Here is a 22588-nt window from a genome sequence, read left to right as displayed (position 1 = left end):
GATATGATTACCTCTGTAATTAATCCTCATATTGAGTCATCATGATCTGTCTTGGATGATGACCACTGGTCTATATTTAATTTGATCTGAGATCATTAGTTTTAAAAGCAAAGCATTGCTACATATATACCTCACCTCTCTCCCAGAATGAATGTATTCTTTAAAAATATGACACTGTGTACAGATACATAGTTTTCATTTTTCAAGTAGATTTTATAGGAATTTGTTGGATGATGAGTAATTGTTTTAATTCAATTCATACCAACATTTTTTTAAAGGATATCACTTTGGTTGCTTCATTGTGTTGTATGACCATATTTTTAAAAAGTGGATTTTTTTCCTTTCTCACCAAGTTGGTGGTATGATAAAAACTCATATGTAAAAACAAATTGGGAGGAAGGAGAGGGTGAGATGAATGGAGAGAGTAGCATGGAAGCATGCTACTATCATATGTAAAACAGCCAATGGAAATTTGCTGTATCACTCAGGGAACTCAAACTGGGGCTCTGTAACAATCTAGAGGGATGGGAAAAGGTGGTAGGTAGGAGGGAGGTTAAAGAGGGAGGGGACATATGTAAATCTAAGGCTAATTCATGTTGCTGTATGGCTAAAATCAAATCAATATTGTAAAGCAATTATCTTCCAATTAAAAAAAAACACAAGGATGATGCCCTCTTCTCTCTCTTGTCTACAGAGAGCTATGAGGGTTAGTATTTCTTATGATTTGGCCTTAAGGCCCTTCCCTAATCTTTCTCCACAATCTATCCACATCTGTGATTTCCAAAATGTCACGTGATAGAAATCTGGTGCTAGAAGTCACGTAAAATCAACAATTCCTAGCAGACCTGTTAGGTCTCTCCTCTCTGCTGATCCCTCATGGAAGCTGGTCCATCTTGATCCATCACTTTCTCAGGGAAAGATCCCACCAGCTCTGAAAATCAGTGTTTATGCTCACTCTTCATACCTCTTCCTTCTGTAACCATTACACTCCAATCCATCATCAAATAACGTTGACTTTTCTTGCCAAACATTTTTTCAAATCTACCCATTTCTCTCCATCATCGCAAAGTGGTGGACTCCCGGTATATTTCTTAAGTAACATGATAATTTGCCTTCTCCCTTTCTGCCTGTTTCCAAATCTCATTCTCCAAAATTGTCACAGCTTCTGCTCGCAGGGCTGCACAGCTCCATCTCTGTTTGGACCACCCTGGTTTCTCTCGGTCCTTTGATTATAGCAACATCCCACCTACTGTTGCATGAACTCCTCCATTAGCCTGACACAGTCTTCCTTTCCTCTCCTCTGGTGAACTGCACGTCCTTCTCTCTCAGTTCAAACATCCTTTCTTCTAAGAAAACACCCTTTAGCTCTCTATACCACACTGGCCCTTACTTTCTACAATCTCATAGCACCATGCACATCTCTTTTAGGGCACTGTCCACACTTGTATCTATACATTTTCTTGGTGATTATTTTAGTTTATAGTTACACTGGATCTAGCCTGGTGTTTGACACACAAGAGACAGTCCACTATTAAATCAATGAATCATAAGATGGTTCAAAATCTTATGGTTCAAAAACATAAGGTTCAAAATGTGTAATTAGCAACTAAAGGATGAGAAAGGTCGCAGAAGTCAACAGTCTTTAAAGAATATATTTCTTCATATATGTGCTCATGTATTACAAAATTTGTACCCAAGTATTAATACATGGCAAACAGGTACAGGACACCAAGTTTACAAACAAACTTAAAATATACTCTGAGCCTGCATAGCATTTGTAATCTATCAGGTAACGCAAATCTGTCGAGCGGAAATTAGGAAGCAATATGCAAAAGCAGTAAAGTACATGCATATCTCCTTTGTTTGCGCTTCACAGATATTGAGTTTTTTGTTGTTGTTATCATTTTCACAAATTGAGGGTTTGTGGGTAACCATGCATCAAGCATGCTTCATCAAGCACCAGGGCTTCCCTAGTGGCTCAGAGGGTAAAGCGTTTGTCTACAATGAGGGAGACCTGGGTTCGATCCCTGGATTGGGAGAAGGAAATGGCAACCCACTCCAGTACTCTTGCCAAGAAAATCCCATGGATGGAGGAGCTTGGTGCAGGCTACTGTCCATAGGGTCGGAAAGAGTCTGGCACGACTGAGCGACTTCACTTTCATGCATCAAGCAAGTCTGTCAGCACCATTTGTCCAACAGCACTGCTCACTTCATGTCTTTGTGTCACATTTCAATAATTCTCACAGCATTTCAAACTTTTTCATTATTATTACACTTGTTGGGTTGATCTGTGATCAGTGATCTTTGATGTTCCTACTGCAAAAACATTACAACTCACTGAAGGCTCAGTTAATGCTTAGCATTTTTTTGAACAATAACTTGAAATTAAGGTATGTGAATTGCTTTTTAGATGTGACACCATCGCATACTTAACAGACTACAGAATAGTAGAATTGTATAAACATAACTTAAAATGCATTGGGGAATAAAAAACTTTGTGGGACTTGCTTTATTGAGATATTTCCTTTGCTATAGTTGTCTAGAACCAAACCTGAAATATTTCTGAGGTATCCTGCAGATAATCAATTAGGCTGATGGCTGGAGATCAAAGAGCATTCTGGAGAAAGTGATGCTAGTGTTGAGTTGGAAGAGAGAATAGGAAATAGAAAAGTTTTGGAGGAGCATACGGATAATGTGGAAAAGTGCAGGTGGATTTTAAGCACTGAGGACAGCATGGACAGATGGGATCAAGGGCCAAAATGTTGCTAGGGGCACTTGTCTGCAAGCGGGCACATACATGCATACATATACGTGTATGTAACAGCCAGTTATTCACAGAGACTAAAGGGGTGATGCCCAGGAAAGGAATAGCAAGAGACACGGGAGGGGGGAGGAATTGGGAGTCTGTCCTATCTCCATGTCAGGAAGACCAGAGCTGATTTTGTAGATAACAGACCACTAGTGGAGGCTTGATGCAGAAAAGCAATGAGGTTGACTTTGTACTTTACACAGATCACGACTAGAGGGACTGGCATGAAAGAGAATGCAAGCCAGTGCATGGAAGAGGAAGTTGAGTCTTGGCAAGAATGAGCGCCTGAATCTAAGGGAAAAACAGCAAATGTGCAAAACACAGTTACCACAGTGAAGACAAAACTGAGAACATGGTAGGGAGGGAATGTGGAGGAACGTGATCACAGTTTAGGAAGACGTTCAGGTTGTAAAAATGCAAGTTTAACACATATATTTCATCTTATCTAACTTGCATATTAGTGTTCAATATAAATCTGTTGTTTTGAATATTAAATGTTCATACCAGTTTGTATGAATGTAAAATCTAATGTGAACAAAACATCTTAAAACTTCCCAAATTTAAGCTTAACGTTTCTATGAGAAAACATATTCAGAATTCCAACCAGGAGCATACAGAAATGTAACTGGGTAACTGGTTGAAACTAGATTCCAAAGAAATGTTTTTTGAAGTTGTAAATACTAGATGATGGCGAAACTCCTATTTTCTTTATGTTTTCAACAACATATATGTACATATGCCTTCTTTTTGCAGGTTGCTTTCCTAGCCATTGAGGATTATCTATAGATGCATAAGCGACCATTGGGATAGAGTTCCACATTGTCTGAATGCTATCTGATTTTTAAAAATTATTTATTTTTGAAAATTGGAGTATAATTGCTTTACAATGTTGTGCTTAGTTTCTGCTGCACAAGAAATTTAAGCAGTTATACATATTCATACATCCCCTCCCTCTTGAAACTGCCTCCCACCGACCCATCACACTCTTCTAGGTCATCACAGAGCACCAAGCTGAGTTACCTGTGCTATACAAGAGCTTCCCACTAGCTACTATTTCACACATGGTAGTGTATATCTATTAATGCTACTCATTTTTTTTAATATATACACTAGAAGAAGAAGGTAATTGTTCTATTTTTATTAGTGATTAGAGATAGATTTTTTTCAGGTAGGTTCTTGCTTCTTTGAATTTTTTTTTTTTTTTGTATGTATATACATGTATTTAACCTGCTGAATTTAATAGGTGCATTCTTGAGTAGATCTATGTTTTTGTGAGTGTTCATGTAGCTATTTTCTGGGATCAAAGATCCAAGAGGATTGCTGAATGACCAGCAAACTCCACTGCACACTTTGACTGCAGAAAAGAATGAATGTGAAATTGGTTTGGCCCAATTCAACCATGACATCCTGCACAAGGTATCATTTAAGAATGACTAACATAGATGCAATTGATGTAGGACTGTTTTCTTCTCATTTTTTTCTATATAGAATAGTTTGGTGGGAGGAAGCAAAGAAGGAACTTTTTTTTTTTTAATTGAAATGAGCGGACATTCTCACAGATTTCCATTAGGATTTGGAGATGAGAAGGTGGGTTCCAAAATGAAAGCCCAGGGTGGAGTCTGGAGGTCTGTCTGTGTTGCTTCAGTGCAGCTGGGTCCAAGCCTCTGTGAGGGAAGAGGTAGTGGAATATAGTCCAGTAGTGAGAAGAGAGCTGACTCCTGGATGATGACAAGTAAGGGTTCACAGAGATGAAACATTCAGGGTCCAGCCCTATGGCCTTCAGAGCGGACAGCTTGTGTGGCTCCTGGTTTATATCTTCTGCCTCCTACTCCTTTCCACTGTGTCTTTACTCTATGAAAACCGTGCTACTTGGTCTACATGCTCTGTGTGACCTTAGTGACTAGCCTGACCTCACGCTGTAAGTATGAAGCAATAAAGGAAGGACTGTGCTTTTCCTACATCTTCACTTCTGTGAGCAATGAGGCCCAGACAGAGGACAGTGTTGCCCAGAGAAGTTGTGATTCCCCAGGAGACTTCAGCACAATGACCTCCTCAGGAAGAAGGCAGGAGGTCAGAGAGGGAAATGAGAGAGTCTTGTTTTGAGAGCCCGGGCCAGCACCTTGGGAGCTTTCACCAACAACTAGGGAAGACTTTGAGTGTCTGAGGTGCAGGAATTAAGGCAGTACTATCATAAAGGTGGTACTTGATGAAAATATGATCCTATTATATTATATTATATATTATTATATTATATTATATTATATTTGCTTACATATGACCCTTACATATTTGCTTTTTCATAGGTGTCTATCAAAGCTAGTTTTCCATTCACTGGGTAAACAGTGGCTTTCTTAGCTTGAAATTATTACAGACCCCAGAAATCAAGGTTGTATCTAGGACACTGATAACTCTAAAATCTGGAGAGGTTGAAATAATCCATGGGGAATGCCAGTGAAATATGGGGACCTGGGCCACCCAGTTAATGTAATTATAGCTGATATCCACAGTGGCAGGGTGTTTGCTATATGTCAGGTGCATTGCTAAGCACATTTACTATGGCATCTCATTGTATAGCAATGCTTGAGGTCATGAATATTACCTGAATTATGCTTGAGAAGGATACCAGGCCCTTAAAAAGTGAAGAAAATTCCCTAAATCTATATAGATCATGGTCAGATCAAAATTTCAATCTGCTGAACTGAAAAATGTATTCTTTTTAATCATTATTACATCACTACCCTTTTTAGATATACTTTGAAATCCTAGATATGCTTTCTGGTGATCTCTTTAAGCTTGGGAAGGCAAAGAAAAACAAAAACAAAACCAATTATTATTGTTTTCTTTGAACAATAGCTACTTATCAGGTATTATGATAGGCATTTTCTTACATTTTGTCTTATTATCAAAACAATCAGTGATGAGATACAAACTGCATATTTTATACATTTTAAACACCAAAAAGCAAAGAACCCTCTCATTCTTACTCTAGTGCCACTAAATTTGTTTGTTAGGAGGATATCTTTTCCTTCCATAAACCTCCCTACTCTGCTTGTTTCTTACCTTTATTTTTTATTTTTTTTTTTTTACTTTTTAATTCCTGAATTTAGTTCAGTATGAGGGAATAAAAGCCTTGGGGTAAGATGCTGGCTCTTTTTCCTGTACAGTATCTCTCTCTCATACTTACACACACCCACCCAATCACATTTTCTCAGTTAACCTGATGACTTCCCAGTGGCTCCAGTGGTAAAGAATCCGCCTGCCAACGCAGGAGACACAAGAGTCATGGGTTCAATCCCTGGGTCGGGAACATCCTCTGGAGGAGGGCGTGGCAACTCACTCCAGTATTCTTGCCCGGAAAATTCCAGGGACAGGGGAGTCTGATGGGCTATAGTCCATTGGGCCACAAAGAGTTGGACACAACAGAGTGACTGAGCACAAAACATATACAATCCTGTTGATAATAATAAAAAAGGAGTATACATTCTTGTTGATAAGATTTAACTCTAGAGGTCTGGATGGAATTAAAAAAGAACATAATAACATGCTACATGTTTCTTTGCATGTTATATTACAGATGTCCTGTGGAAATAGTGTATGTGCATGTATGTGTTTATATATATACATTTACATATATATATAGAGGGAGAGAATATATGTTTATATATAGGTGTGTATATGAATGAATAAAAGTTCACATATGCGTACATGTGTATCATGCATGTGTACATATGCATATACACATATATATATATACACACATATATATTTTACATATCTATGTATAATATATATACCTTATTGATTTTGAAGAAAAGTTAGAATTTTCTGTATAGTTATTGATACTGCTACATTTCAGGTAGTACCTTGTAAGCAGGTCACATATATTAATCACTTGAATTGACCTCAAAGAGTTGGAAGAACTTGGACTTCCCTCGTGGCTCAGTGGTAAAGAATCGACCTGCAATACAGGACCCACAGGAGACTTGGGTTCAATCCCTGGGTCAGGAAGATCCCCTGGAGAAGGAAATGGCAACCCACTCCAGTACTCTTGCCTGGAGAATCTCACGGACTGAGGAGCCTGGCAGGCTGCAGTCCATGGGGTTGCAGAGTCAGACACGACTGAAGTGACTGAGCCCGCAGACACAGGTGGAAGAACTTAGCTTTCACACCCACTTACATATTCCTATAAAGATGGATATCTGAAAATGGAATAAGGGAATTTACTCCAACATGCAAATCAGTCCTCAAATGATTCCTGAAGCATCTTCAGCCTAGTTTAGGCTTCTCTGTTTTTGTCACTTCCTCTCTTCCTTAGTGTCAAGTACCTTTGAGTTTGGGAGGCATGGTTGTTCCCGGCTGGGTCTTCTCTCCCGTTGATTATCTCAGGCAATAGACCTTTCCTCTTCTCACCAATACTTAGTGTTCCGAGTGGATTTGTCTCATTTTCTCAAGGCCAATCAGATAAAAACATACCATGATGAGACACTGATTAGCAAGAAACTGCTAGTTGCATGTATAACTCAAGGGCCTTTAGTATTGCAGTGTAAAAGTGGAAATAACCTTGGGAAATGTATTTTTCATCAGAGAGCTCAAGGCAGAGGATTTGGAAGAGAAGTAGCTTCCAGTAGTGTTAACTTATATTCTGTTTGGGCGACTCTTTTGTTTCATTCTAAATTGTTTTTTATTGCTTCTTATGAAAGCATATATTGGTAAAGCATCCTTATTTCAGGGTCCTCATCTAAAATGTGATGTTATTAGCACTTTTTCCTAAGATACATCTGTCCAGTTAAAAGTTTGAGGTGGTTATTTCATTGGTGCTTCAAACTCTCCCAATATAACCTCCTGTTTCACAAAATCATTATCTTTAAAATTTATATAGTATCAAAACAAGTATGGGATTTCTGGTTTAAACATTTATATGCATCTTGCAGAAAATCTTAACATGCTTCTTCATTTTTTTTGTATCTGGGTGAAATCAGTTTGAAACCTCTAGAAGATTTTGCATGGTGATCTTCACTTGCAAATTGGTGGGACAAAATCCATTATGATAATAAAAATAACCTAATAGCATAAGTGTTATTTTCTTCACAATAAAAATCAGTCAATATTATTTGAAAAGAAAAGAAACAAATTATTTATAATTACAACAAAGTTCTTAGCTAACCATGTGGCATATATAATTTTTAATTATTTAAAAATCATACCACAAGTGCCTGTCTATCTCTCTACCCATGTAGCTGCCATTCATATCCAGATGGTCATTTCCAGACTTCAGACACCTACCTTTTTCACCTCTTGTCAGTCAAGCCCCTTTCAAAAAGCATTCATAATGTTGCCTAAGTGAATAATGCTATGACAGTTTTATTCTTTCATTGTACTTTCATTCTATATAATTACCAAAAATGTTGAAACTAGACTTCAAATTCATTTTACACACCAAATGATCTTTTATGAACATGATATAGAGATGATTATTGCATAATCTGGCAATTTATCTATTAGGAAATGTTGGAAACAGGCATTTTTGACATTCTTAAATATTTTTATTTTTATGGCAAATAACGAATGCCAAAAGAGCAGAATGCCTAACAAACTGTGTCTGCTATTTAAATTATATCCAGCAACCTAAATGCTAAGCTCCTTACATCTGCCTGTGTTGTTATGTTTTTGTCAGATTTAGATTAGTAGCTCCAGGACCTAGGAAAATCCTATTTTTTAAATTACTATTTCACTTCAACATTTCTGCTATATTTAGCAAGTAGTTTACACACAAACTCAAGGCTGATGTGAAGGTATGCTTGTACTGTCATAGACAATGGCTCTATATGGACAAAAATGCTTTTAATCCTGGAGTTTCCTCTTGGAAAGCCAAGCCTATGGAATATTTCAGTGAGTGTAATATTGGCAGGGTCACCGTTCTTTTCAACTTCAAGATTTTGAAATGTTTACCAACCTTGACAAGTTTTATTATTTATCTATTTATTTGGTAAAGCAAGCAAAAGGAAAAGGGGGTCTACTTTTTGTATCTGGTGTGGATCAGAGGAAAGAGAGTGCATGGTCTCTCAAGAGCTCCATGCTATACCCTGAGAAAACTATAATTGAAAGAGAGGTATGTACCCCAATGTTCATTGCAGCACTTTTTACAATAGACAGGACATGGGAGCAACATAGATGTCCATTGACAGATGAATGGATACAGAACTGTGGTATATATATACAATGGAATATTATTCAGTTATAAAGAACACACTTGAGTTGGTCTTAATGAGGTGGATGAATCTAGAGCCTATTGTGCAGAGTGAAGTAAGTCAGAAAGAGAAAGACAAATATTGTATTTCAACATAAGTGTATGGAATCTAGAAAGGTGGCACTGATGAATGTATTTGCATGGCAGCAATGGAGATGCAGACACAGAGAACAGACTTATGGAAATAGCAGGGGAACAAGAGGGTGGGACAAATTGAGAGAGCAGCATGGACATCATACACATCACCATCTGTAAAATAGATAGCCGCTAGGAGTTTGGTGTATGACATAGGGAGCTCAACCCAGTGCTTTGTGACAACCTAGAGGGTGGGATGGGAAGGGAGATGAGAGGGAGGAGACATAGGTATACCTGTGTCTGATTCATGTTGATGTATGGCAGAAAACAACACAATATTGTAAAGCAATTATCCTCCAATTAAAAACAACAACAACAACAGTATAATAATCTCTAAAAATAAAAGAACTCTATCAAAAAAAAAATACAAAAAGAACCCCATGCTGCAATGTGTTCAAAAGGGGACAAGGGATAATTGCAGAACCTAGACACAAATTGTGTAGGAAGCACTATAATACCAAGGATGCAGCATTTGGGCCCCATCGATAATTCATTGTCTTTTCACATGGAAGAGAATTTTACCTTGCTTATTGACCGACACCTACTTTTCAGAAGCAGCTGAAAGTGGTTTAAAAGCTAATATTTGATTTACATGGTTCTAAGGTATGGCCACCCACTCCAGTATTCTTTCCTGGAGAACCCCAGGGACGGGGGAGCCTGGTGGGCTGCCGTCTATGGGGTCACACGGAGTCGGGCGTGACTGAAGCGACTTAGCAGCACCATCAGCAGCAAGGTATGGGTACAGAATTTACCTATGAGGACAGAATTCTGCTTAAACTAGGGGAAATTTTCCCAGTTCAATTCCTCCAAAGATTGAATGAGTTACTTAAGGAAGCAAACTATTTTAACTTTCTAGCTTCTCCTGAAAGAAGAATCACCAAACTTCTTGAGCAGGATGCTACAATGGACACGCAAACAAAAGACAGGGAAGAGGCTCTATGTCACAGGTCATAAAGAGGATGAGAGGTATATGACACGAGAGTGTAAAAAGTGAACTAAGAAAGTACTGGAAGAGAGTGGGACTGTGAAAGGGTTGGTAGCTTCATAAGTTAGTATATTGTTCAAGAACACTTGTAACACGCCATTAGGCCATCATTACACAGTAAGCTTTGTTTCTCCAAAGGAATCACTATGACACTTCTATTAGTTGCTAAGTTTGTGTTGTCTGTGCTCACTCTTTGCTGCCTAAAGATGTGGTGATGTTCTCCTCTCCCCATGTCTGCAGACCACAGCATAATTGGGTCTGCTCTTTTTCTAAAATATCAGAAAAACAAAATAACATAGCATCCAGTAGAGAAAAAAAAATTCTGATGTCTAATTATATGTTTGAGTAGATATAGAATCATGGATATTATATTTTCTGACAAGAAATATTTCTCTATTATTTTAATATGATATTCCTCCTTAGACACTAGTAACAATATTCATCTTGGTGTTATGTTTCTCTCTGCCTTTGAGATGTTTGCCTTCGGGGCCACTGATTAAAAAAAAATTATATTTGGTAAATCTGCATTAGGAATCACTTCTTTCACTGACAAGATATTTAAAATGTCATTTATGCCTTGTGAAGGCTTTTAGAAAAATCCAGAGACCTAGACCCAGATGACCCAAACTGTGTTTCTGCAAGGACTGCAATTTCCTTTTGAGGATTATGGTTCCAGGGAAGATTGCTTCTAAATATCTGTGAGAGAAATACTTTCCAGGATTAATGCTGTTGTTTACTCTGTATTGATTTTCATAGCATCTCACCTCATCTCATATAAAGGACAAGCAATAAAGCACAGTTTAATTATGGTAATATTAAACATAACAGTGAAATCATTCCTTAAACATGTGAGATCAAAGTGTATCTTCAGGATGTGCTTTTTGACAACTGATTCTCAAGTATAGTCAATTTCTATTGTTTGTTCTACCAGTCATTTTCTTTTAAAGATCAAAAAGCCTAAGAATAAGAATTAGAGTAGTTCCCCTGCCCCCAAACATCATCTAGTTATGAAACAAGAATGTAAGAGTAGTCCTTTGAAGAGAATGGACTTTTGAGTTGAAATATGCATGTTCATTGATTACAAGTGGATGAGAAATGTCACCAAGTTATTACACAGAAAGGCGCTGATTGAAAATAGGTGACCTTTACCAAACGTGTGTGAACAACTTTTACTATTCATTAAAGTGTAAGATATCTTCATAGTCCATAAGATGTATGAAACATATTAAATAATATCAGTGGTTACTGGCATGGCAAATTTTTTAATTAATCAAGTTGTGACTCTACATTAGTGTTTTTTGACATTTCATAAAGGTGACATGGAGGTGCAAACTTCTTTTCACAGTGGCAGAAACTTAACTACCCAAGTGGAAGGAAGAAACTTATGAATAAACTATTGTTCTTGAATTCAGAGAATTATATTACCTGTCCTTGTTTACAAAGAATTTACATATGTTTGTATCTGTCACCAGGAATACAATAGTGAATAAAACTCACATAGAGCTTGCCATCAAAGAGTTTGGAATTTTACATTATTCAATGGGGTAATGAGTTCTGGGATTGGAGTAGAAGGGGAATAAAGTTCACTACAGAAAATGGAGGAGGAGCACTTTTCTATACAAGTAGGGGCCAAAAACTATTTGGATGAAGTGACATCTTGTACTTTTCAGGTCAAGAGATCTAGCCAGGCAAAAAGCTAACAATATGATGGGTGGTGGACATGAAATCTCAGGAATAAGGAATCAAAGGTGGCTGGAAAACAGGCTGCTAGGAGTTAGGTGAGACTGAAGATTTGCAGCACCCAGAACATCCATAAAAATGGATGTTTCATGAAGGGTGGGATGATATCCTAAAAGAGAGGGGATATTCCAAGGGAAATCTTATTCTTTTATTTTTTTTTTATAGGCTCTTTTTTTTTTTTGTCATTGTTTGCTTTTTTTATTTGAAGGGAAAGAAAGTGAAAGTTGCTTAGGCATGTCCAACTCTTTGTGACCCCAGGGACTATACAGCCCATGGAATTCTCCAGGCCAGAATACTGGAGTGGGTAGCCTTTCCCTTCTCCAGGGGATCTTCCCAACTCAGGGATCGAACCTAGGTCTCCCACATTGCAGGTGGGTTCTTTACCAGCTGAGCCACAAGGGAAGCCCTTTTTATTTAAACCTACTTTTAATTGGAGGGTAATGGTTTTATAATATTGTGCTGGTTTCTTCTTTATATCAACATGAATCAGCCATAGATATAACATATCCCCTCCTCCTTGAATCTCCCTCGCACTTCCCACCCCATCCCACCCCTCACCCCTCTAGGTGGTCAAGAGCAATTGATTTGGGTTCCCTGAGTCATATAGTAAATTTCCACTGACTATCTAATTTCCCACATGGTAATATACATATTCCCATGCTACTTTCTCACTTTGTTCCACCCTCTCCTTCCTCCAAAGGAAATATTTAACTCAGAAGTCATGTGATCAAGACTGTCTTAGAGAGGTCAGTCTTCTGGGATTAGGGAGCATTACTGTGTAAAAAGAGTTTAACACACAGATCATAAGCTAGGAATAGATGATGGAGGTGTGAACTGTGGGGAGGCAAGGATGAAAATCCAAGCGAGAGAGATTTAAAGAGCAAGATTGAAAGCACCAGATGTTCGTTGAATACGTAAGATGTGAAGGCAAAGATGAGAGCTGGATTTCTAACTTGGCCTACTGAGTAGGTTGGAGTATCATTTGCTGAGCTATTACAGACAGAATAGTACGATGGGAAGATGCAGTGAGCCCTTCTTCTTTTCCCACCTTCTTTTCTTCCTCCACATCCTGCTTCCTTTCTTTCTTTCCCTTAACATACCATAACCAGCTATATGATAGATACTTATCTAGATGCTGAGGCTTAAGAAGTGAATAAAACAAGGCTTCTATCTTCATAGAGTTTATGGCTCCAACTGGAGAAACTACCACCGGACAATAAGTGGTAACTACCAGACTAACAATAAGGGGAAAGAAATAAAAAGGATGATTTGGGGTATAATGGTAAGACAAAAACTGTGAGTAAAGGACATCTGCTATTTAATTTTAGCTACAGTTAACAATAACAACAGAAAGTAGTACACAAAATAAGCAGCCTCTGCTGGAGTAATACCTAGAATTCTACCCATGGATTGAAAGGGTTAACACACTAGCCTCCTAAGAGTGTCAGGGTTATTAAATTTAAATAGCACAATTTGAATTTGATTGCCCTGCAAGTGTCCAGACAAGAATGGAGGTTTTTCTATTAGGTCACAGCCAGAGGTAGGAGAGTGTAAATTCTACTCAATACATTCTAATATCTAATGAGGGGCAGGGAGCCAAAAAAAAAAAAAAATCAAATAAATTTAAAAGTTTACATTTACTGAAACGCTAGGCATTCTAGAAGAAAACAATATAGAAGAATAATAGGGAAAAATATGGGCAGGTTTTCAATTTTAATAATATTAATATAAGTTATCCAAAATTTGTGTCCATACTAATAAAATATATTTCCCTTTGTCTTTTGTAGATTTGAGCAAGAACAAAGAAATTTGGCAGTTGGGAATAAAAAGAGATAAAAGGTTAAATAGGCGAGAGAGCTGAAACATGTATCCTTGCCATTTACTTTTGGGAGAGAAGAAAAATTGAAGTGACAAATAAGGAAGCTTTAGGACTGCATTCCTAAGATGAAGAGAACTGAAATGCTATTTGGGAAGTCAGCCTTTTGTGATGAGTTTGGAACCTTGGTATAGAGCTATCCTGGGTAGTGCTAAAGTCAAAAATTTCTACCCATTGAGAAGTGTAATTGGAAAAGCAATGATCACCCTACTCCTTCTGAACTGCAAAGAATGAAATACATTAGCGATGCTTTGAATTAAATACTGTTAGCGTGTTGTGTGCTAAGTTGCTTCAGTCATGACTGACTCTTGCAACCCTATGGACCATAGCAAGTATTAGCAAAGAATTAAGCATGTTAGCAACATGCTAGAAACACAGAGCTTGGGACTTCACTGGTGGTCCAGTGGTTAAGAATCTGTTTTGCAATGCAGGGGACACCTCTGCTCGGGGAACTAAGATTCCCACATGCACAGAACAACAAAGTCCAGTCAACACAACTAGAGTCCATGTGTCGCAACTAAGATACAATGCAGCCAGATAAATAAATAGATATTAAACAGAAATATGCTGCTTTATAAAATATCCAATTACTTTATATCCAGAGTGAGTAAGTGGAAATAAACAATAAAGTAAAATGTTTCTCAAGTTTCATCCTTCTGTAATGAAAAGAGCTTCTTGAGAGTTTTATCAACCTTTATCTCAGGTAAACTGGGCTGTAAGTCATGTCCTATGTAGGCCCTCGAATATTCCAGAAGCACCCAAAGAGCAGTGTAGGGAAGAATTAGAGCAGCACTTATTGACCAGCTGCGTCAGTATTCCTGGGAGGTTGGTGGAAACACAGAACCTGGGCTCCACTCCAGAACCTCTCAACAGGCTCAAGTCGGGAGCTGCTGTCCTGTAACAGCAATTCTCGACTTGTCTGCACATTAGAATAACCTGGGAGATTGTTTAAATCTCAGTGATTAGGCCACATTCCTATATATTTTGATATATTCAGAATAACCTGCATATATCTCAAAACTGTTTCCTGGGTCTTTTATCAGATCTACTAAATCAGTACTCCAGGAATGAGACCCAGAGTCACTTATCCCTATGTATAACAAGATGTAAAGATATGTGGCTTGGAGGATGGAAAACGATGAATTCCCTTGCAGAAAATACATTTAATTTATTGGGATTACTTGAATCAACTTACAAAATATGAAGTACTTTTGCATATACATATAGATGCATAAATGTTATTTGATAACTTTTCAACTTTATAACTAGATGACTTAAATTCCATAGCAAGAGATTTCCTCTGTTAAGAGGTTAAGAATCCTCCTGCTAATGCAGGGGACACAGGTTTGATGCTGGGTCTGGGAAGATTCCACATGCCACGGAGCAAAAAAGCCCATGTGCTACAATTACTGAGATGGTGCTCTAGGGCCTCTGATCTGCAACAAGAGAGGCCAGCGCAATAAGAAGCCTGTATGCCACAATTAGAGAGGGGCCTTCGCTTACTGCATCTAGAGGAGGCCCACAGGCAGCAATAGAGACCCAGCACAGTGAAAAATATAAAATAATAAATTCCATAGCAAGATACAGATAAGCTAGTAGGCAAGAGAAAATGATAGGCTTGACCCTACCAGGAAATAGACTTTTAGATAGTCATCTTCAAAATATTTTACAAGTATTCCACAGAATATTTCTTATGCTCATAATCAAATCATGTTACATACAAATTAGTTTCATGAATTTGCTTCTCTTTGACAGGGAGGCCTGGCATGCTGCGGTTCATGGGGTCGCAAAGAATCGGACACGACTGAGCGACTGAACTGAACTGAACTGAAACAAGCAGCCAGCATACTTTTTCTGTGAAAGACACAATAGTGAATAATTCCAACTTTGGACACACTACAATCTCTGTGTTCTCACCTATTCAAGCCTGTTTCTATAGCATGTAAGCAGCCATTGACAAAATAGGCAGATTTATCTAAGCTATTTCCCAAATTGCTTTCTTTAAAACAACATCCACCTGTCTGTCTAAATGCAATAGAAGAAAAAATATATATATATGTTCCTAAAATTCAAATGTACTGATATTAGCAGTGTCAGGACACAGTTCTAGCTTCTGGTAAGGTCCAAGTGTGCATTTTTTTTAAGGAGAAAAAATGTCCCAAATTTTTCTTCTTGACAGATAAGGTGAGGGACTTATAAGGTTTCTGGTTTATAATTATTATTACTTCCTGAGCATCTGAGCCACTGTAAATGTGTTGTATTAATAATCACTTCTATTTTACACAATGCTGCTATGGGATGGGTATTACCACTTGCTCCAGCTTAAAGTTCATAAAATTAAAGTTGAGATACCCTAACTGACTTGTCACAGAGCAAGCAAATGTGCTCAGTGGGATTTGACCCCAGGTAGTTGAACCTAGAACCTATACTTTCCACCACTACATATTTCTGACTTTTTCATTGTCTACTGAGACTATGAATATGTATGATGCTGGGCCAATTATAATCTTTTAGCTTGTAAGAAACACAGATGTGCTCAGCTTGAATTGGTTAATGGAACTGAAACTGCAGAGAAAAATGTGGAAAACAGGAAAAAGTCTCACCACGGCATGGCATGTCTGGAATACCACCCAGGATAACATAGCCTTACTGTGCTCCGCAGGGAGCACTCCTTCATTTTTGTGTTTAGTTGTTATAGTGAGTAAAAAAATGTTTGCCTTTTCATTGAGCTAAGGGAATTAACTTTTTTCTTGCCTACCAACTTCATGACTTCAGCTTATTCATAATTTCTGCAGACCATCATCTCCATGTTTCTCGACTTCTGCTCCTGCCCATCTACCACTGTTTAACCACACTGAATTTATATTTAAGGTCACTAAATCAGCTATGTGTTACATAACACATCCTTTATTGGCATGTTTATTTTGAAAGGTTACATGATAGCCATTGGTCACTCTGGAAATGGCTGTCATAGACCTTCATCTTTGGTCATATCTATAGCGGATATAGTGGAGTCTAGACATACAGCCATACTTTCTGGGTGGGAAGACCTCAGCATGGTGGTTGCTCTGCATAAAAAGTTCCTCTGAAATACTGCTTTTTATAGATCATGTCGATTCTTTTGGAATAGTAATAAAGGAGATTATCTATACACCTTGTCTTTCTGTTATTCATATACACCACTAAGATAAGCCAACAGCTTACCATAAAATCTAGAGAATGGAAAGTAAACTGCTGGTGGCTGGAGATTTTACATTTCTTGATCATGTTTCTAATCATTATTGAATCCATCCTTTGCAGTATCTTGTCAAATATTATCTGTTTAAGCATTTGAGAACATGTTAGAGCATAAGAAAGGATCATATTTTACAACTATGCAGCTTATCTAGCTTTCAGTACCATGCCAACATGTCTTTGGATATGACAGCTCATCATAAAAGATTTTTCAGGTCAATCCTAATTTTATAACATCTCTCACTTTTTGTCCTAGGTTGAATCAAATTTTGCTTTGGATAATATTGTCACAATATCAACATAATTAGCTTCAACAAATCTCTGTGTACATATGGAAAGGCTTATGTGAAGTCAGTAGTGCAAACAGACTCCTGAACATTTCAATCTATCTTTTTTTTAGTCCCCTTTTGAACACTCAATCCTGTTAACTTGTTTATTTTTTCTAATACTGTGAATTATTTTGCCATGAACATAACTTCTCCTTAACTTCCTTTTAATTGCATTTCAATATGAGAGTCATGGGCTTTATATCTCTACTCTTTATTTGATTTTATTCTGACAGTATGTCGACCTCTCTTGGAAAAATGTTTATATTGCAGATACTCAATTTCAGTACTGATTATCTCAATAGTAGAGTGCTTTTTCTGTCAGTAGTAATCAGAACCAGCTTGATGCAAAGACTTGAGCATTAGCCTCTTTCAGTACCTAAAAGAACAAAGTATATGCTTCTTTCGAGCACTTGTGGCTATGGAGCTTGCAAACTCATTTATTTTGAGTAAGCCAAGAATTAAACTATTCTAAGGGTGATATAATTAAGCTTCACTATCTTAAAAATCATCTTAAAATATTCATGAGTATCACATTAAATGTTGGAAAAGGTCACCATGTATAAAGTGATGAAATGTATAGTGTAAAGAGCTTTAAATACCGCCTGACCTAAGTTTGAATCATAGCTTCCCCAGCCCAATCTCCCAGACTGCATCTCTCCAACTGGAAAATTGGGGTAAATAAATTGGCGTCAACCCATTTTGACCTGATGATGATATAATCATACACACAAAATTTATACCCCAAATCTTTGGCATTCAGGAGTCTGGTAGACACTGTCTCTCCCCATTGTCTTTTATTGAAAATATCACCTACCGAGGAACAGGTTATAAATCATAAGACAAGTTTTATAAAGTCTTAACAGATTTTTTGTTGTTGTTGTTAAAATTTTGAAACTGCCTATTCTAAGTGAGGCTATCCTATAAAGTGTTTTCTTATTTCATAGAAGGAATAAATTACCATGAAATGAATAAAAAAACAGGAGTCAGTATAAAACCTTGAGGTAGGGTGGAACCTGGAAAAAAGAAGTCTAATTCAAGCAGCAGATGCTACCCAACATAAACTACTCCTAGTTTTCAAATGTACCCAAGATTTTCTTAATTCTCTTTTAATGTGTTATCCAAATTAAAGCAAAAGCTACACTGATAAAATCCCTTTAATTTTTTTAAGTATATCTTTTAAAATAAAAACTACAACCACTTTCATGTTTTAAAATAAATATTTCATTACACACTAAGCACATCTTTCAAGGGTCATGTACATCGATAAAGTACATCTTGGGCTTCCCAGGTGGCTTGTGATAAAGAATCCACATGCAATGAGGGAGACCTGAGTTTGATCCCTGGGTGGGGGAGATCTGCTGGAGAAGGAAATGACAACCCACTCCAGTATTCTTGCCTGGAAATGACAAGGGCAGAGAAGCCTGGAACTCTACAGTCCATGGGGTTGCATGAGTTGGGCATGACTTGTGTTTAGCTCTGTGTCAGATCTCAGTGTCTGACTCTGTGACCCCATGGACTGTAGCCCACCGAGGCTCCTCTGTCCATGGAATTTCCCAGGCAAGAATACTGGAGTCGGTTGCCATTTTGGACATGACTTAGCGGCTAACAACAACAAACAAGAAAAGTTCACTGGGTAGGATATCATATGGATTTTAAACTCGGCACAAAGAATAGTTCATAATACAGAGATGTTATCAGGCATGTATAAGTCTGTTACTAACAGATATGACCCTGTTTGGGTATTATTACCTCTTCCTGTCTATCAATGTTGCTTAAAGTATAAACAAAGAAGATGCCAAAGACTCAATGAGAGCAACTAGTCAACACTTTTTGAGGTATCTTAAATCAGTTGAAAAACCACCTCCCTGGAGAAAAGAGAAGTCTTAGTGCAACAGAGGAAAATAAATAAATGTCTTCAGACCAGCTAAAAACATACAGACAACCAACAAGTACACATCAGTGCCTATGGGTGTCCTAAAAATATTTTATTCCTGTGGGGGAAGCAATAACATCAGCCTAAAAAGCTCTCTAGAGATTTTGGGAGGCTAGCCAATTAATATAAGCATTGTTTTGACATCTCTATAAAATGTCCCATCTCAGGATAGCCATAGGAGGAAGGCAGAAACAGCATTTCATGAAATATGAGTGCTCATTTTAAAAAGTGCATCTAAGATACCATTATAAATCTTTATACAAAAGCAACTAGATTTTACTTTGTGCTTTAGCATAACAGATGTTATTGAAATTCAAACTGTGTAAGTATTATCTCATGACAATATACATTTGTATTTTAAATAATGTTTGTCTCATTGTTAGAAAATCATTTTGAACTATAAGTACTACATCATAACAAGGTAAGTGGTTGCTATTACTAATTCACGTGGTTAGAGTGCTAAGTGATCAATTAGCCGTACATAATTATAGGGATAAAATAATTTTATTTTTTGATTTCATAGGAATTTACATGATGTGGGACAAAACTATACTTACTATATTTACACATACAAAGTAAAATAGGAAAGAAAAAGTTCAGATAATTAAATTTAACTTTGAAAGAGTTTCTTCCATTCTCTCCAGATATTTTTTTAACAAGCTCATGAGAAAAAAGGATTTAAAAGAAATAATGCAAACTAGCTTGTCTAAATTACCTAGAGAATTGCCTTAACTCATGTAAAACACAAGTTTAACCTTAGTTCTCTCTTGTTTGATAACAAAGTGCAACTTCAAACATAATAGTCAAGATATCAATAAACATATCAACTGAATACATTATTGAAGAATTCTCCCATCAAAAATAAGTATTTTAGAAAGAAATTTTTCTTTTTATTCATCTATCTCATAAAAATTCATGTCTCCTATAAAAACCATAAATCATATCAGTGGCATGATAATTCTTTTTGGTTCATTTCTCTTAACAGCTACATCAGAAACTTTATTTAAATTTTAATTGCTAAATGGACACTATTAAAATATTCAGGGATTTAGTCTTAAATCTTTCAACCCAAAGGGAGCTCAGGAACGTTGTTAAAGTAAAATGCTGCACAAAATCCCAACTCTCATTTGCAAATTTTCTTTCCATCTGATTTAACTTTGAAGCTTTTAGACTGAGAGCTTTTACCAGATGACATCAACAAAACACTTCAATCAAAATCAAGTTACCTTAGCGCCGCACAATTCTCTAGATTTCTTTTAAAAGGTAAAATGAGAAATTAACTCTCTTTTCATATTTCCCTTTATTTTTCTCTCGATGCAAGGCGGAATACTTAAGCTTTCCAAAGCAATTGTCCCGTAATATCATGATCCACAAACACCGGCTTTCATTCTAGGACACTTGCTTATAAACTAAGCCTTCTCTTGACATAAACAGTCACTTGCTGCAGTGCAGAATGCCAGTTTAGTCAGAACTTTCAATGCAGAAATTCAGCGCCATGCAGTCACTCAGATCAAGCGGCACTTACCTTAATTGAAATATTCACTTGAAGGAGGTGAGAAATCAGTCAAATCAACAGTGAACGGGGTGAGGAGAGCGAAGTTTTCAATCAACACCCTCGGAGTAGCTGCATGCTGGGCTCTTCCCGGTTTATGTTGAGCCCCTCACTGTCTAAGAGAACAAATGAAAAAAAAAAAAAAAAGAAAAGAGAGAGAGAGAGAGAAGCTGAAATCCTCTGAGGTTCCAGTGAGTGAATGAGGACTAAGCGATGTTTCTGAACGGGGGAGCTCCTGGGTGAGTGTGATGTCTTCGGTGGCTCCCTAACTGCTGTGATAGGCTGCTGTCAGGTCCCCGGAGCTGGGCGATAATCATTGACCTGATTAGCAGGAAACACTCCCCGTGTGCCGGCTGCACACGCCGAGGGGTTAGTGGGTCTCCTGGGATCTGGAAAAGGCACCGGGGACACTTGGGAATCTCGTCGTTCCCAGCCTCGTGGATGAACTCCAACTCTGACCGTAATTTGCAAGGAGATTAACCACAGGGGTCAGCCGCGGAAGGGCTGAAATAAACGTGCTTTCTCCTACTGTTCTGCTAGGCGCGTTCGTGGTAAAGAGCAGGTACAGTGAAACAATTAATCGACCGACAGAGCTGATGGGTAAGACAAGACGAAAGCTGAAAAATGTTCAAAGCGATGTGATAAAAGAGAGAGCTGGGCTTGTCTTTGCCCCGAGCCTGATACATACTTCAACCTTTGTCTAAGTAAAATGTTTTTAAAGGTTGATCACAGCCCTCCAGGGTGCAACTCTGATTTCTAAAAAAAAAAAGGAAGTATTCGTACTAAATAAGCATGTTTGGCAGGTTCTTACAGACACACGCACTCAAACCTAGACACAGAGGTTGTGCAGTTTTTCAAATAGCGTTTTCAATTAGCATCACACTTGCCAAAAATATTTGAAATATACTGTTAACCTGAGTAGCATGGGAGAATGCATCATTATATGTAACAAAATCATCTATTATTTTTGAAATACTGATTTTCTAAAACAAAAACAGGCAAGGGAATGAGAGAATCTAAAATGTCAAACAACATATTAAACGTACTCATGTGCTTTTAACAACCTGCTGATACCCATCCATTGACCACACGAGAAACTCTGCAATACCTCACATATCAAAAGTTACCACTTCCTCCCAGAGATCTAATTCTCTCAAAAAGGTCACCTAATTAAATGCCACAGCCTCAAATGGTTAAGTTTTGATAACTCTCACTTCTATAGCAGAAAATTATTTCAATAATATAAAAAGAACTGATGAAAAATTCATTTGCATGTCTTGAGGGTGAGAAAAATCTCGGTGACAGGGAGAAAAACTGACAAATGTCCTCTCACAATGATGATGTGTTCAGTATTTCTGCTTTTCCAAGTAGGTCTCATCTGGGACATATGGCATTCTCTTGATGTCTGTGTGTGTATGTGTGTGTGTGAGAGAGAGAGAGATGAGGAAGGGGGGCAGCTATTGAGAGAGAGAGAGGTATATTTACAATATACAAATATTGCTATATTTATACTGTTTACATGTATTTTAGAAAAATCTCAAATTTCAATAAAGGGGTGCACAAATCATACACAATGGAGAATAGGTTTGCCTTCTATATCCCCAAGTAAATGTTTTTTTAAAAAAGTATTTCATTAAAATACAAGCTGTTTGATGATGGGACTTCTTGGACAAAGTAAAACTTCAGTGTAACTGAGTTGCTATGATAGGGTAAACACCTGAATTTAAAACAGGGATGCCCCAGAGAGA

General features: G+C 37.5%; 1 protein-coding gene across 1 annotated transcript in view; it reads right to left on the bottom strand.

Annotated features, from left to right (window-relative positions):
- The window catches only part of CDH12 (cadherin 12), a 440616-nt gene extending 419660 nt beyond the window's left edge, over positions 1 to 20956 (bottom strand). The window contains exon 1 of the mRNA XM_043489178.1: positions 20814 to 20956. The gene's annotated coding sequence lies outside the window, so the exon portion shown is untranslated. The remainder of the gene's footprint in view (positions 1 to 20813) is intronic.
- Between the last annotated feature and the right edge of the window lie 1632 nt (positions 20957 to 22588).

The sequence above is a fragment of the Cervus canadensis genome, chromosome 16, assembly GCF_019320065.1.
Source record: "Cervus canadensis isolate Bull #8, Minnesota chromosome 16, ASM1932006v1, whole genome shotgun sequence".
Taxonomy (NCBI): domain Eukaryota; kingdom Metazoa; phylum Chordata; class Mammalia; order Artiodactyla; family Cervidae; genus Cervus; species Cervus canadensis.
The sequence above is the reverse complement of the archived record's forward strand: the minus strand, read 5'-3'. Positions and strand labels throughout refer to the sequence as shown.